This window comes from Hypanus sabinus, assembly GCF_030144855.1.
Source record: "Hypanus sabinus isolate sHypSab1 chromosome 24 unlocalized genomic scaffold, sHypSab1.hap1 SUPER_24_unloc_16, whole genome shotgun sequence".
Lineage (NCBI taxonomy): Eukaryota > Metazoa > Chordata > Chondrichthyes > Myliobatiformes > Dasyatidae > Hypanus > Hypanus sabinus.
Window position 1 is genome coordinate 16,009 of NW_026778929.1, and position 16,492 is coordinate 32,500.

The following is a 16,492-nucleotide window of genomic DNA, read 5'->3' on the forward strand; positions in this document are numbered from 1 at the left end:
AGAGTGGGGTTTAGAAAGAGTGGGGGGGTTAGAGAGAGTGAGGGTTTTAGAGAGTGCGGGGTTTAGAGAGAGTGGGGGTTTAGAGAGAGTGGGGGTTTAGAGAGAGTGGGGGGTTAGAGAGAGTGGGGGGTTTAGAGAGTGGGGGGTTTAGAGAGAGTGGGGGTTTAGAGAGAGTGGGGGGGTTTAGAGAGAGTGGGGTTTAGAGAGAGTGGGGGTTTAGAGAGTGGGGGGGTTTAGAGAGTGGGGGGTTTAGAGAGTGGGGGTTTAGAGAGTGGGGGGGTTTAGAGAGAGTGGGGGGTTTAGAGAGTGGGGGTTTAGAGAGTGCGGGGTTTAGAGAGTGGGGGGGTTTAGAGAGAGTGGGGGGTTTAGTGAGTGCGGGGTTTAGAGAGTGGGGGGGTTTAGAGAGAGTGGGGGGTTTAGAGAGTGGGGGCTTTAGGGAGTGCGGGGTTTAGAGAGTGGGGGGGGTTTAGAGAGAGTGGGGGGTTTAGAGAGTGCAGGGTTTAGAGAGTGGGGGGGTTTAGAGAGAGTGGGGGGTTTAGAGAGTGCGGGGTTTAGAAAGAGTGGGGGGGTTAGAGAGAGTGGGGGGTTTAGAGAGAGTGGGGGGTTTAGAGAGTGCAGGGTTTAGTGAGTGGGGGGGTTTAGAGAGAGTGGGGGGTTTAGAGAGTGCGGGGTTTAGAAAGAGTGGGGGGTTAGAGAGAGTGGGGGGTTTAGAGAGTGCAGGGTTTAGAGAGAGTGGGGGGTTTAGAGAGAGTGGGGGGTTTAGAGAGAGTGGGGGGTTTAGAGAGTGGGGGGTTTAGAGAGTGCAGGGTTTAGAGAGTGGGGGGGTTAGAGAGAGTGGGGGGGTTTAGAGAGAGTGCGGGGTTTAGAGAGTGCGGGGTTTAGAGAGAGTGCGGGGTTTAGAGAGTGGGGGGTTTAGAGAGAGTGCGGGGTTTAGAGAGAGTGGGGGTTTAGAGAGAGTGGGGGGTTTAGAGAGAGTGGGGGGTTTAGAGAGTGGGGGGTTTAGAGAGAGTGCGGGGTTTAGAGAGAGTGGGGGGTTTAGAGAGAGTGCGGGGTTTAGAGAGAGTGCGGGTTTAGAGAGAGTGGGGGTTTAGAGAGAGTGCGGGGTTTAGAGAGAGTGGGGGGGTTTAGAGTGGGGGGTTTAGAGAGTGCGGGGTTTAGAGAGAGTGGGGACAGTAAGCGGTCTGTATGTTGGGGTTTGGAGAGTAAGCGGTCGGTATACTGTGTTTGTATTTCAGGGCTCGGGATGTGTTGTGCATTTCAGAGATTCAAAATACGTGAAGCGTATTTTGCCGTTCACAGTGAGGGCCGTATTTTGGGCTTCGGGGAGGGGTGTCGTTTTGGGTCTGGAGGTGGGTGTGTGTTTCGGGGTTCGGGGTGGATGGACGCAGGGTGGGGTTCATATTTCAGCGTCTGGGGAGAAAAGGCGAGTACTTTGGGTTTGGCGGGAGTGCGTCCGGCCTAGTCCTCGAAGCGCTGTGGCCGCAGGATGACACTGTGGTAGGAGCGGATGCAGGAGAGGGCGGTGGGAGGGATCAGTCTCCGGTCAATCAGGTTGTTCTCCAGGTGGACTGACACCAGGCTGGAATCCTCGGCAATCCGCGTGTCACAGACGGAGTCCATCGGCACGTGCCTTCGAAGGAAGAGACTCGCTCAGCACGGGGACAGGGGAACAGACCCTCTGACACCCCTCACTCTCAACTCCCCCAACCCCACGGCGGCACGCTGATTAACTCCCCGACTCGCTCAGCACGGGGACAGGGGAACAGGCCCTCTGACACCCCTCACTCTCATCTCCCCCAACCCCACGGCGGCACGCTGATTAACTCCCCGACTCGCTCAGCACGGGGACAGGGGAACAGGCCCTCTGACACCCCTCACTCTCATCTCCCCCAACCCCACGGCGGCACGCTGATTAACTCCCCGACTCGCTCAGCACGGGGACAGGGGAACAGGCCCTCTGACACCCCTCACTCTCATCTCCCCCAACCCCACGGCGGCACGCTGATTAACTCCCCGACTCCCCTCCTTCGTTGGGATGTGGGAGCAAACCAGAGTGACTGGAGGAAAACCCGGGGACAAACCGAGGGGGGGGGGGTGAGGAGGGAGCTCCTCTGAGGGGCTGAGGAGGGAGCTTCTCGCTGTGGGAGGGGTGAGGAGGGAGCATCTCGCCGTGGGAGGGGAGGTGAGGAGCTTCTCGCTGTGGGAGGGGCAGAGGAGGGAGCTCCTCGCCGTGGGAGGGGCGGAGGGTTCCTCGCCATGGGAGGGGCGGATGAGGGAGCTTCTCGCTGTGGGAGGGGCGGTGAGGAAGGAGCTCCTCGCCGTGGGAGGAGAGGTGAAGAGGGAACTCCTCACTGTGGGAGGGGCGGTGCGAAGGGAAATGCTCACTGTGGGAGGGGCAGTGAGGAGGAAGCTCCTTGCCAAGGGAGGGGCGGTGAGGTGGGAGATGCTCACTGTGGGAGGTGCGGTGAGGAGGGAGATGCTCACTGTGGGAGGGGTGGTGAGGAGGATGCTCACTGTGGGAGGGGCAGTGAGGTGGGAGATGCACACTGTGGGAGGGGCGGTGAGGAGGGAGCTCCTCACCGAGGGAGGGGCGGTGAAGAGGGAGCTCCTCACTGTAGGGGTGGTGAGGAGGGAGCTCCTCACTGTGGGAGGGGCAGAGGTGGGAGCTCCTCACTGTGGGAGGGGCGGAGGAGGGAGCTCCTCACTGTGGGAGGGGCGGTGAGGAGGGAGCTCCTCACTGTGGGAGGGGTGGAGGAGGGAGCTCCTCACTGTGGGAGGGGGTGAGGAGCTCCTCACTGTGGGAGGGGCAGAGGAGGGAGCACCTCACTGTGGGAGGGGGGTGAGGAGCTCCTCACTGTGGGAGGGGCGGTCAGGAGGGAGCTCCTCACTGTGGGAGGGGCGGTGAGGTGGGAGCTCCTCTGTGGGAGGGGCGGTGAGGAGGGAGCTCCTCACTGTGGGAGGGGCGGTGAGGTGGGAGCTCCTCACTGTGGGAGGGGCGGTGAGGTGGGAGCTCCTTACTGTGGGAGGGGCGGTGAGGAGCTCCTCACTGTGGGAGGGGGTGAGGAGCTCCTCACTGTGGGAGGGGCGGTGAGGAGGGAGCTCCTCACTGTGGGAGGGGCGGTGAGGAGGGAGCTCCTCACTGTGGGAAGGGTGGTGTGGAGGGAGCTCCTCACTGTGGGAGGGGCGGTGAGGTGGGAGCTCCTCACTGTGGGATGGGCGGATGAGGGAGCTCCTCACTGTGGGAGGGGCGGTGAGGAGGGAGCTCCTCACTGTGGTAGGGGCGGTGAGGAGGGAGCTCCTCACTGTGGGAGGGGCGGTGAGGAGGGAGCTCCTCACTGTGGGAGGGGGGGTGAGGAGCTAGCGTACCTGATGTGGTTGTCACTCAACCTCAGCGCCTGGAGGACGCGGAGTTTGAGAATCCCTCGCGGGATGGCCCGTAGCTGGTTGTGGTCAAGCAGCAGTTCCTGCAGCGAGTTGTAGAGACCCAGGAAGGAGATGGCGTGGATGCCATCGTTACGCAGGTTGTTGTAGGACAGGTGGAGGAACTCCAGACCCGGCCGAATCCGCTCGATCTGGTTGTGGTGGAGCAGCAGCTGCTTCAGGCCAGTGGGAGGAATGACGGGACGTGCACCATCCGGTTGTGGGACAGGTCCAGAGTCTCCAGGTTCCTGCAAGAGGTCACCATCCGTCACACACTCCTGGGGTCAGACACAGAGTGAAGCTCCCTCCACACCGTCCCATCCCACACTCCCGGGGTCAGACACAGAGTGATGCTCCTCCGCACCGTCCCATCACACACTCCCGGTGTCAGACACAGAGTGAAACTCCCTCCACACTGTCCCATCACACACTCCCAGGGTCAGACACAGAGTGAATCTCCCTCCACACCGTCCCAGCACACTCTCCGGGGTCAGACACAGAGTGAATCCCCTCCACACCGTCCCATCACACACTCCCGGGGTCAGACACAGAGTGAATCTCCCTCCACCCCGTCCCATCACACACTCCCGGGGTCAGACACAGAGTGAAACTTCCCTCCACACTGTCCCATCACACACTCCCAGGGTCAGACACAGAGTGAATCTCCCTCCACACCGTCCCAGCACACTCTCCGGGGTCAGACACAGAGTGAATCTCCCTCCACACCGTCCCATCACACACTCCCGGGGTCAGACACAGAGTGAATCTCCCTCCACATTGTCCCATCACACTCTCCGGGGTCAGACACAGAGTGAATCTCCCTCCACACCGTCCCATCACACTCTCCGGGGTCAGACACAGAGTGAATCTCCCTCCACACATTCCCATCACACATTCCCAGGGTCAGACACACAGTGAAGCTCCCTCCACACCGTCCCATCACACTCTCCCGGGGTCAGACACAGAGTGAAACCCCCTCCACACCGTCCCATCCCACACTCCGGGGTCAGACACAGAGTGAATCTCCCTCCACACCGTCCCATCACTCACTCTCGGGGTCAGACACAGAGTGAAACTCCCTCCACACTGTCCCATCACACACTCCCAGGGTCAGACACAGAGTGAATCTCCCTCCACACCGTCCCATCACACTCTCCGGGGTCAGACACAGAGTGAATCTTCCTCCACACCGTCCCATCACACACTCCCGGGGTCAGACACAGAGTGAATCTCCCTCCACACCGTCCCATCACACACTCCCGGGGTCAGACACAGAGTGAATCTCCCTCCACCCTGTCCCATCACACACTCCCGGGGTCAGACACAGAGTGAAACTCCCTCTACACTGTCCCATCACACACTCCCAGGGTCAGACACAGAGTGAATCTCCCTCCACACCGTCCCAGCACACTCTCCGGGGTCAGACACAGAGTGAATCTCCCTCCACACCGTCCCATCACACACTCCCGGGGTCAGACACAGAGTGAATCTCCCTCCACATTGTCCCATCACACTCTCCGGGGTCAGACACAGAGTGAATCTCCCTCCACACCGTCCCATCACACTCTCCGGGGTCAGACACAGAGTGAATCTCCCTCCACACATTCCCATCACACATTCCCAGGGTCAGACACACAGTGAAGCTCCCCCCACACTGTCCCATCACACTCTCCCGGGGTCAGACACTGAGTGAATCTCCCTCCACACACTCCCATCACACAGTTCCGGGGTCAGACACAGCGTGAATCTCCCTCCTCACCGTCCCATCACACACTCCTGGGGTCAGACACAGAGTGAATCTCCCTCCACATTGTCCCATCACACTCTCCGGGGTCAGACACAGAGTGAATCTCCCTCCACACCGTCCCATCACACTCTCCGGGGTCAGACACAGAGTGAATCTCCCTCCACACCGTCCCATCACACTCTCCGGGGTCAGACACAGAGTGAATCTCCCTCCACACCGTCCCATCACACACTCCGGGGTCAGACACAGGGTGAATCTCCCTCCACATTGTCCCATCACACTCTCCCAGGGTCAGACACGGAGTGAATCTCCCTCCACATTGTCCCATCACACTCTCCCAGGGTCAGACACGGAGTGAATCTCCCCCCATACCGTCCCATCACACATTCCCAGGGTCAGACACAGAGTGAATCTCCCTCCATACCGTCCCATCACACACTCCCGGGGTCAGACACAGAGTGAAGCTCCCTCCACACCGTCCCGTCACACATTCCCAGGGTCAGACACACAGTGAAGCTCCCCCCACACTGTCCCATCACATTCTCCCGGGGTCAGACACAGAGTGAAACCCCCTCCACACCGTCCCATCACACACTCCCAGGGTCAGACACAGAGTGAAGCTCCCTCCACACCGTCCCATCACACACTCCCAGGTGTCAGACACACAGTGAAGCTCCCTCCACACCGTCCCGTCACTCACTCCGGGGGTCAGACACACAGTGAAGCTCCCTCCACACCGTCCCGTCACTCACTCCGGGGGTCAGACACAGAGTGAAACTCCCTCCACCACCGTCCCATCACACACTCCCGGGGTCAGACACAGAGTGAAGCTCCGTCCACACCGTCCCATCACACACTCCCGGGGTCAGACACAGAGTGAAACCCCCTCCACACCGTCCCATCACACACTCCCGGGGTCAGACACAGAGTGAATCTCCCTCCACATTGTCCCATCACACTCTCCGGGGTCAGACACAGAGTGAATCTCCCTCCACACCGTCCCATCACACTCTCCGGGGTCAGACACAGAGTGAATCTCCCTCCACACATTCCCATCACACATTCCCAGGGTCAGACACACAGTGAAGCTCCCCCCACACTGTCCCATCACACTCTCCCGGGGTCAGACACAGAGGGGTTGAAACCCCCTCCACACCGTCCCATCCCACACTCCCGGGGTCAGACACAGAGTGAATCTCCTCCACACCGTCCCATCACTCACTCTCGGGGTCAGACACAGAGTGAAACTCCCTCCACACTGTCCCATCACACACTCCCAGGGTCAGACACAGAGTGAATCTCCCTCCACACCCGTCCCATCACACTCTCCGGGGTCAGACACAGAGTGAATCTTCCTCCACACCGTCCCATCACACACTCCCGGGGTCAGACACAGAGTGAATCTCCCTCCACACCGTCCCATCACACACTCCCGGGGTCAGACACAGAGTGAATCTCCCTCCACCCTGTCCCATCACACACTCCCGGGGTCAGACACAGAGTGAAACTCCCTCTACACTGTCCCATCACACACTCCCAGGGTCAGACACAGAGTGAATCTCCCTCCACAACCGTCCCAGCACACTCTCCGGGGTCAGACACAGAGTGAATCTCCCTCCACACCGTCCCATCACACACTCCCGGGGTCAGACACAGAGTGAATCTCCCTCCACATTGTCCATCACACTCTCCGGGGTCAGACACAGAGTGAATCTCCTCCACACCGTCCCATCACACTCTCCGGGGTCAGACACAGAGTGAATCTCCCTCCACACATTCCCATCACACATTCCCAGGGTCAGACACACAGTGAAGTTCCCCCCACACTGTCCCATCACACTCTCCCGGGGTCAGACACTGAGTGAATCTCCCTCCACACACTCCCATCACACAGTTCCGGGGTCAGACACAGCGTGAATCTCCCTCCTCACCGTCCCATCACACACTCCTGGGGTCAGACACAGAGTGAATCTCCCTCCACATTGTCCCATCACACTCTCCGGGGTCAGACACAGAGTGAATCTCCCTCCACACCGTCCCATCACACTCTCCGGGGTCAGACACAGAGTGAATCTCCCTCCACACCGTCCCATCACACTCTCCGGGGTCAGGACACAGAGTGAATCTCCCTCCACACCGTCCCATCACACACTCCCGGGGTCAGACACAGGGTGAATCTCCCTCCACATTGTCCATCACACTCTCCCAGGGTCAGACACGGAGTGAATCTCCCTCCACATTGTCCCATCACACTCTCCCAGGGTCAGACACGGAGGTGAATCTCCCTCCATACCGTCCCATCACACATTCCCAGGGTCAGACACAGAGTGAATCTCCCTCCATACCGTCCCATCACACACTCCCGGGGTCAGACACAGAGTGAAGCTCCTCCACACCGTCCCGTCACACATTCCAGGGTCAGACACACAGTGAAGCTCCCCCCACACTGTCCCATCACACTCTCCCGGGGTCAGACACAGAGTGAAACCCCCTCACACCGTCCCATCACACACTCCCAGGGTCAGACACAGAGTGAGCTCCCTCCACACCGTCCCATCACACACTCCCAGGGTCAGACACACAGTGAAGCTCCTCCACACCGTCCCGTCACTCACTCCGGGGGTCAGACACACAGTGAAGCTCCCTCCACACCGTCCCGTCACTCACTCCGGGGGTCAGACACAGAGTGAAACTCCCTCCACACCGTCCCATCACACACTCCCGGGGTCAGACACAGAGTGAAGCTCCCTCCACACATTCCCATCACACATTCCCAGGGTCAGACACACAGTGAAGCTCCCCCACACTGTCCCATCACACTCTCCCGGGGTCAGACACTGAGTGATCTCCCTCCACACACTCCCATCACACAGTTCGGGGTCAGACACAGCGTGAATCTCCCTCCTCACCGTCCCATCACACACTCCTGGGGTCAGACACAGAGTGAATCTCCCTCCACATTGTCCATCACACTCTCCGGGTCAGACACAGAGTGAATCTCCCTCCACACCGTCCCATCACACTCTCCGGGTCAGACACAGAGTGAATCTCCCTCCACACCGTCCCATCACACTCTCCGGGGTCCAGACCACCAGAGTGAATCTCCCTCCACACCGTCCCATCACACACTCCCGGGGTCAGACACAGGGTGAATCTCCCTCCACATTCCACATTGTCCCATCACACTCTCCCAGGGTCAGACACGGAGTGAATCTCCCTCCACATTGTCCCATCACACTCTCCCAGGGTCAGACACGGAGTGAATCTCCCTCCATACCGTCCCATCACACATTCCCAGGGTCAGACACAGAGTGAATCTCCCTCCATACCGTCCCATCACACACTCCCGGGGTCAGACACAGAGTGAAGCTCCCTCCACACCGTCCCGTCACACATTCCCAGGGTCAGACACACAGTGAAGCTCCCCCCACACTGTCCCATCACACTCTCCCGGGGTCAGACACAGAGTGAAACCCCCTCCACACCGTCCCATCACACACTCCCAGGGTCAGACACAGAGTGAAGCTCCCTCCACACCGTCCCATCACACACTCCCAGGGTCAGACACACAGTGAAGCTCCCTCCACACCGTCCCGTCACTCACTCCGGGGGTCAGACACACAGTGAAGCTCCCTCCACACCGTCCCGTCACTCACTCCGGGGGTCAGACACAGAGTGAAACTCCCTCCACACCGTCCCATCACACACTCCCGGGGTCAGACACAGAGTGAAGCTCCCTCCACATCGTCCCATCACACACTCCCGGGGTCAGACACAGTGAAGCTCCCTCCATACTGTCCCATCACACACTCCCGGGGTCAGATACAGAGTGAAGCTCCCTCCACACCGTCCCATCACACACTCCTGGGGTCAGACACAGAGTGAAGCTCCCTCCACACCGTCCCATCACACACTCCTGGGGTCAGACACAGAGTGAAGCTCCCTCCGCACCGTCCCATCACACACTCCTGGGGTCAGACACAGAGTGAAGCTCCCTCCACATCGTCCCATCACACACTCCTGGGGTCAGACACAGAGTGAAGCTCCCTCCGCACCGTCCCATCACACACTCCAGGGGTCAGACACAGAGTGAAGCTCCCTCCACACCGTCCCATCACACACTCCCGGGGTCAGACACAGAGTGAAGCTCCCTCCACACCGTCCCATCACACACTCCCGGGGTCAGACACAGAGTGAAGCTCCCTCCACACCGTCCCATCACACACTCCCGGGGTCAGACACAGAGTGAAGCTCCCTCCACACCGTCCCATCACACACTCCCAGGGTCAGACACAGAGTGAAGCTCCCTCCGCACCGTCCCATCACACACTCCTGGGGTCAGACACAGAGTGAAGCTCCCTCCACATCGTCCCATCACACACTCCTGGGGTCAGACACAGAGTGAAGCTCCCTCCGCACCGTCCCATCACACACTCCAGGGGTCAGACACAGAGTGAAGCTCCCTCCACACCGTCCCACCACACACTCCCGGGGTCAGACACAGAGTGAAGCTCCCTCCACACCGTCCCATCACACACTCCCGGGGTCAGACACAGAGTGAAGCTCCCTCCACACCGTCCCATCACACACTCCCGGGGTCAGACACAGAGTGAAGCTCCCTCCACACCGTCCCATCACACACTCCCGGGATCAGACACAGAGTGAAACTCCCTCCACACCGTCCCATCACACACTCCCGGGGTCAGACAGAGTGAAGCTCCCTCCACACTGTCCCATCACCTCATCTCCTCCCTAGCTGTCACTGAGCTAGTTGGCGTGGGGTTAAACTAGTGCTGGGGACCCATCATTTTCAGGTTGAGCTGATGAGCAACAGATCTCCATCCCTGGGGGGCACGGTCACAAAGCGACACTTCGAACACTGTCCCAGGGACTCGTATGTTCCTTGTTAACTTTATTGCATGGTGCGTGCCAGCGGAACTTGCCTCCATGGCTCTGCTCTGACAGCTCGCGGATCCCTGATGGGAATTTACTCTCCCTCGCCCGAACCCTGCCAACCCAGCTGCATGGCACGATCCCAAACTCCGCCCTGCAGTCCGAGACAAACACGTGGCTTCGCTGACTGTTTGATGTCTGGGATCTCACGTCCCCCTTCCACTAACAGAGACACACACACCCTCACGCTGATACACATACAGTCTCTCACACTCACACAATCACAGATCCAGCGAGACACACACAGACACACAGATACACTGAGATACACACAGAAATACACGCAGAAACACCCACACATCTGACAGACACACAGATCCCGCCATTCCAAGCTCCAGGGTAATTTACATTACTGGAGGGCTGTCTTCCCATCGACCTTATGCTAGCCCATTCTGCAGCAATATCCCCCGTTACCCGTTCTCGGTGCCCATCACTATTGCACAGGACAACAACTGCTTTGCACAGAAACAGACCCTTCAGTCCATCTGATCAATGCTGACCAAAATGTGCACCTGAGCCAGTCCCAGCTTTCTGTATCCCTGTCACCCTCTCCTATCCACGTACCAGTCCGAGTCTTTCTGAAATATTGTTCCATGTCCCGCCTCAAGCACTTCCTCTGGCAGATCGTTCCATTTACAGACCCACCCTTTGGGTGAAAAAGTTGCCCCCTCAAGTCCTCTTTAAGTCTCTCCCCTCTCACCTGTGCCCTCCAGTTTTAGACCACCCTACCCGGGACCATCTACCCTCATGGTTTTATAAACCTTTATGAGGTCACCCCTCAGCCTCCTTCACTCCAGGGAAAACAGTCCCAATTCTGGCCAGCAAACAGTCCTCTCCCACTAATGCCACACAGCAGCTCAACTATTTGTAACCCACGGCTCTCCCAGAGTGTGGCCGGAAGGTTCTGTGTGCCCTCCCCAACCTGGAGGCTGGTGAAAACGTGCTTCACCCTCCGGTACACCCTCATTAGAGATTCAGGCTCTTTCCATCTCCTGCTTGACTAGGGTGGGGCTGCCCCTTCTCCCTCGTACACCGAGGTCCCTCTGTCCCTCGACACTCCCACCATTCACGGTCCCTCTGTCCCTTGACACTCCCCACCGTTCACGGTCCCTCTGTCCCTCGACACTCCCTACCACTCATGGTGTGTGTCCTACCCTCGTACACCGAGGTGCCCCTGTCCCTCGACACACCCCACCATTCAGGGTGAGTGTCCTACCCTCGTACACCGAGGTCCCTCTGTCCCTCGACACTCCCACCATTCACGGCCCCTCTGTCCCTCGACACTCCCACCATTCACGGTCCCTCTGTCCCTCGACACTCCCCACCGTTCGCAGTGCGTGTCCTACCCTCGTACACTGAGGTCCCTCTGTCCCTCGACACTCCCACCATTCACGGTCCCTCTGTCCCTCGACACTCCCTACCATTCAGGGTGTGTGTCCTACCCTGGTACACCGAGGCCCCTCTGTCCCTCGACACTCCCACCATTCACGGTCCCCTCTGTCCCTCGACACTCCCTACCATTCAGGGGTGTGTGTCCTACCCTGGTACACCGAGGTCCCTCTGTCCCTCGACACTCCCACCATTCATGGCCCCTCTGTCCCTCGACACTCCCACCATTCACGGTCCCCTCTGTCCCTCGACACTCCCCACCGTTCGCAGTGCGTGTCCTACCCTCGTACACTGAGGTCCCTCTGTCCCTCGACACTCCCACCATTCACGGTCCCTCTGTCCCTCGACACTCCCCACCATTCAGGGTGAGTGTCTGACCCTCGTACACCGAGGCCCCTCTGTCCCTCGACACTCCCCACCACTCATGGTGTGTGTCCTACCCTCGTACACCGAGGTGTCCCTGTCCCTCGACACACCCCACCATTCAGGGTGAGTGTCCTACCCTCGTACACCGAGGTCCCTCTGTCCCTCGACACTCCCACCATTCACGGTCCCTCTGTCCCCTCGACACTCCCCTACCATTCAGGGTGTGTGTCCTACCCTGGTACACCGAGGCCCCTCTGTCCCTCGACACTCCCCACCGTTCGCAGTGCGTGTCCTACCCTCGTACACTGAGGTCCCTCTGTCCCTCGACACTCCCCACCATTCAGGGTGAGTGTCTGACCCTCGTACACCGAGGTCCCTCTGTCCCTCGACACTCCCCACCATTCAGGGTGAGTGTCCGACCCTCGTACACCGAGGCCCCTCTGTCCCTCGACACTCCCCACCATTCAGGGTGTGTGTCTGACCCTCGTACACCGAGGTCCCTCTGCCCCTCGACACTCCCACCATTCAGGGTGAGTGTCCGACCCTCGTACACCGAGGCCCTCTGTCCCTCGACACTCCCCACCACTCATGATGTGTCCTACCCTCGTACACCGAGATGTCCCTGTCCCTCGACACTCCCACCATTCAGGGTGTGTGTCCGACCCTCGTACACCGAGGTCCCCTCTGTCCCTCGACACTCCCACCATTCACGGTCCCCTCTGTCCCCCGACACTCCCTACCATTCAGGGTGAGTGTCTGACCCTCGTACACCGAGGTCCCTCTGTCCCTCGACACTCCCCACCATTCAGGGTGAGTGTCCGACCCTCGTACACCGAGGCCCCTCTGTCCCTCGACACTCCCACCATTCAGGGTGTGTGTCTGACCCTCGTACACCGAGGTCCCTCTGTCCCTCGACACTCCCCACCATTCAGGGTGAGTGTCCGACCCTCGTACTCTGAGGTCCCTCTGTCCCCTCGACACTCCCCACCATTCAGGGTGAGTGTCTGACCCTCGTACACCGAGGCTCCTCCGTCCCTCGACACTCCCACCATTCAGGGTGAGTGTCTGACCCTCGTACACCGAGGCCCCTCTGTCCCTCGACACTCCCCCCATTCAGGGTGAGTGTCCGACCCTCGTACTCCGGGAGTTTGGAGTTCGGAGCGGAGTGAAATCAGTGGAAAAACTCACCGCAGGTGGAACCAGGCCTGAGGAGAGATCCGGTTTTCCTGAAGACTGTTATTCCGGAGAATCAGGATGGTGAGGTTGGTGGTTTTGTTCAGCAATCCTCCCGGAATCTCCTCAATCAGGTTGTTCTCCAGATAGAGCTCCTGTGGGTGGTCAGAGGGTCAGAGGTCAGCCCTATGCTCTGTGTGTGTGTCGGGGGAAGGCCCAAACCCTCCTGGGATGCCAGCAGAATTCCTCACATAGCAGGAGGGGAATTGGATGACCTTCGGGGCAAATATTGTCTGCAGGAGTCTGAGGAACGTCCCCTCCAACTCTACTTGTTCAGTGGGGCAATTGATTTCCACCATCCAGTGCGCAGAAGGTGAGTGGGGCATTGAGCCCCACCCCACAGTCCTGGCTGAGATGTGGGACATGGAGACGGGGAGCGGTGTAGGGAGGGGGTCACGGAGACGGGGAGCGGTGTAGGGGAGGGGGGTCACAGAGATGGGGAGGGGTGTAAGGGAGGGAGGGAGACACAGAGATGGGGAGGGGTGTAAGGGAGGGAGGGAGACACAGAGATGGGGAGGGGTGTAGGGGAGGGAGGGGATCACAGAGACGGGGAGCGGTGTAGGGGAGGGGGGGTCACAGAGATGGGGAGGGGTGTAGGGGAGGGAGGGGGTCAGAGATGGGGAGGGGTGTAGGGGAGGGAGGGGGTCACAGAGATGGGGAGGGGTGTAGGGGAGGGAGGGGGGTCACAGAGATGGGGAGGGGTGTAGGGGGAGGGAGGGGGTCACGGAGACGGGGAGCGGTGTAGGGGAGGGGGGGTCACAGAGATGGGGAGGGGTGTAAGGGAGGGAGGGAGACACAGAGATGGGGAGGGGTGTAGGGGAGGGAGGGGGTCACAGAGATGGGGAGGGGTGTAGGGGAGGGAGGGGGATCACAGAGATGGGAGGAGATGTAGGGGAGGGTGGAGGTCAGAGCGACGGGGAGGGAGGGAGACACAGAGATGGGGAGGGGTGTAAGGGAGGGAGGGAGACATGGAGACAGGGAGGGATGTAGGGGAGGGAGGGGATCACAGAGATGGGGAGGGAGTGGGTCACAGAGAAGGGGAGGGGTGTAAGGGAGGGAGGGAGACACAGAGATGGGGAGGGGTGTAAGGGAGGGAGGGGGTCACGGAGACGGAGGGGTGTAGGGGATGGAGGGGGTCACAGAGATGGATTTAGGGGAGGGTGGTCAGAGCAAAGGGGAGGGAGGGAGACAGAGATGGGGAGGGGGTGTAGGGGAGGGAGGGGGTCAGAGATGGGAAGGGATGTATGGGAGGGAGGCGGTCATGGAGACGGGGAGGGGTATAAGGGAGGGTGGAGGTCAGAGCGACGGGGAGGGGGTGTAGGGGAGGGAGGGGATCACAGAGATGGGGAGGGGTGTAAGGGAGGGAGGGGGTCAAGGAGACGGGGAGGGGTGTAAGGGAGGGAGGGGATCACAGAGATGGGGAGGGGTGTGAGGGGATTACAGAGATGGGGAGGGGTGTAAGGGAGGGAGGGGATCACAGAGATGGGGAGGGGTGTAAGGGAGGGAGGGGATCACAGAGATGGGGAGGGGTGTAAGGGAGGGAGGGGATTACAGAGATGGGGAGGGGTGTAGGGGAGGGAGGGGATCACAGAGATGGGGAGGGGTGTAGGGGAGGGAGGGGGTCACGGAGATGGGGAGGGGTGTAAGGGAGGGAGGGGATCACAGAGATGGGGAGGGGTGTAGGGGAGGGAGGGAGACATGGAGACGGGGAGGGGTGCAAGGGAGGGAGGGGTCGGAGACGGGGAGGGGTGTAGGGGAGGGAGGGGGGTCACGGAGATGGGGAGGGGTGTAGGGGAGGGAGAGGATCACAGAGTTGGGGAGGGGTGTAGGGGAGGGAGGGGTCACAGAGACAGGGTGGGTTGTAGGGGAGGGAGGGGGTCACAGAGATTGGAAGGGATGTAGGGGAGGGAGGGGATCACAGAGACGGGGAGGGGTGTAAGGGAGGGAGGGAGACATGGAGATGGGGAGGGCTGTAAGGGAGGGAGGGAGACATGGAGACGGGGAGGGGTGTAGGGGAGGGAGGGGGGTCATGGAGATGGGAGGGGTGTAGGGGAGGGAGAGGATCACAGAGTTGGGGAGGGGTGTAGGGGAGGGAGTGGGTCACAGAGATGGGGAGGGGTGTAGGGGAGGGAGGGGGTCACAGAGATGGGGAGGGGTGTAAGGGAGGGAGGGGGTCACGGAGACAGGGTGGGTTGTAGGGGAGGGAGGGGGGTCACAGAGATTGGAAGGGATGTAGGGGAGGGAGGGGATCAGAGACGGGGAGGGGTGTAAGGGAGGGAGGGAGACATGGAGATGGGGAGGGGTGTAGGGGAGGGAGGGGTCATGGAGACGGGGAGGGGTGTAGGGGAGGGAAGGGGTCACGGAGACAGGGTGGATTGTAGGGGGAGGGGGGTCACAGAGATTGGAAGGGATGTAGGGGAGGGAGGGGATCACAGAGACGGGGAGGGTTGTAGGGGAGGGAGAGGGTCACAGAGATGGGAAGGGATGTAGGGGAGGGAGGGGATCACAGAGACGGGGAGGGGTGTAAGGGAGGGAGGGAGACATGGAGATGGGGAGGGCTGTAAGGGAGGGAGGGAGACATGGAGATGGGGAGGGGTGTAAGGGAGGGAGGGTGTCAGAGCGACCGGGAGGGGGTGTAGGGGAGGGAGGGGATCACAGAGATGGGGAGGAGTGTAAGGGAGGGAGGGGGTCACAGAGTTGGGAAGGGATATAGGGGAGGGTGGAGGTCAGAGCAAAGGGGAGGGAGGGAGACATGGAGATGGGGAGGGGTGCAAGGGAGGGAGGGGGTCACAGAGATGGGAAGAGATGTAGGGGAAGTTGCAGGTCAGAGCGATGGGGAGGGGTGTAAGGGAGGGTGGGGGTCAGAGCGATGGGGAGGGGGTGTAGGGGAGGGAGGGGATAGAGATGGGGAGGGGTGTAAGGGAGGGAGGGAGGGACAGAGATGGGAGGGGTGCAGGGGAGGGAGTGGGTCACAGAGATGGAGGGGCGTAGGGGAGGGAGGGAGACACGGAGATGGGGAGGGGTGTAAGGGAGGGAGGGAGGGACAGAGATGGGAGGGGTGCAGGGGAGGGAGTGGGTCACAGAGGGGGAGGGGTGTAAGGGAGGGAGGGGGGTCACAGAGATGGAGGGGCGTAGGGGAGGGAGGGAGACAGAGATGGGGAGGGGCGTAGGGGAGGGAGGGAGACAGAGATGGGGAGGGGTGTAGGGTAGGGAGGGAGACACAGAGATGGGGAGGGGTGTAGGGGAGGGAGTGGGTCACAGAGATGGAGGGGTGTAGGGGAGGGAGGGAGACACAGAGATGGGGAGGGGTGTAAGGGAGGGAGGGGGTCACAGAGATGGAGGGGCGTAGGGGAGGGAGGGAGAGAGATGGGGAGGGGCGTAGGG

General features: G+C 60.3%; 1 pseudogene; it reads right to left on the reverse strand.

The window, feature by feature from the left end:
- Positions 1–1,203: 1,203 nt before the first annotated feature.
- LOC132385463 (extracellular matrix protein 2-like) overlaps positions 1,204–16,492 on the reverse strand; it is a 40,006-nt pseudogene continuing 24,717 nt past the window's right edge.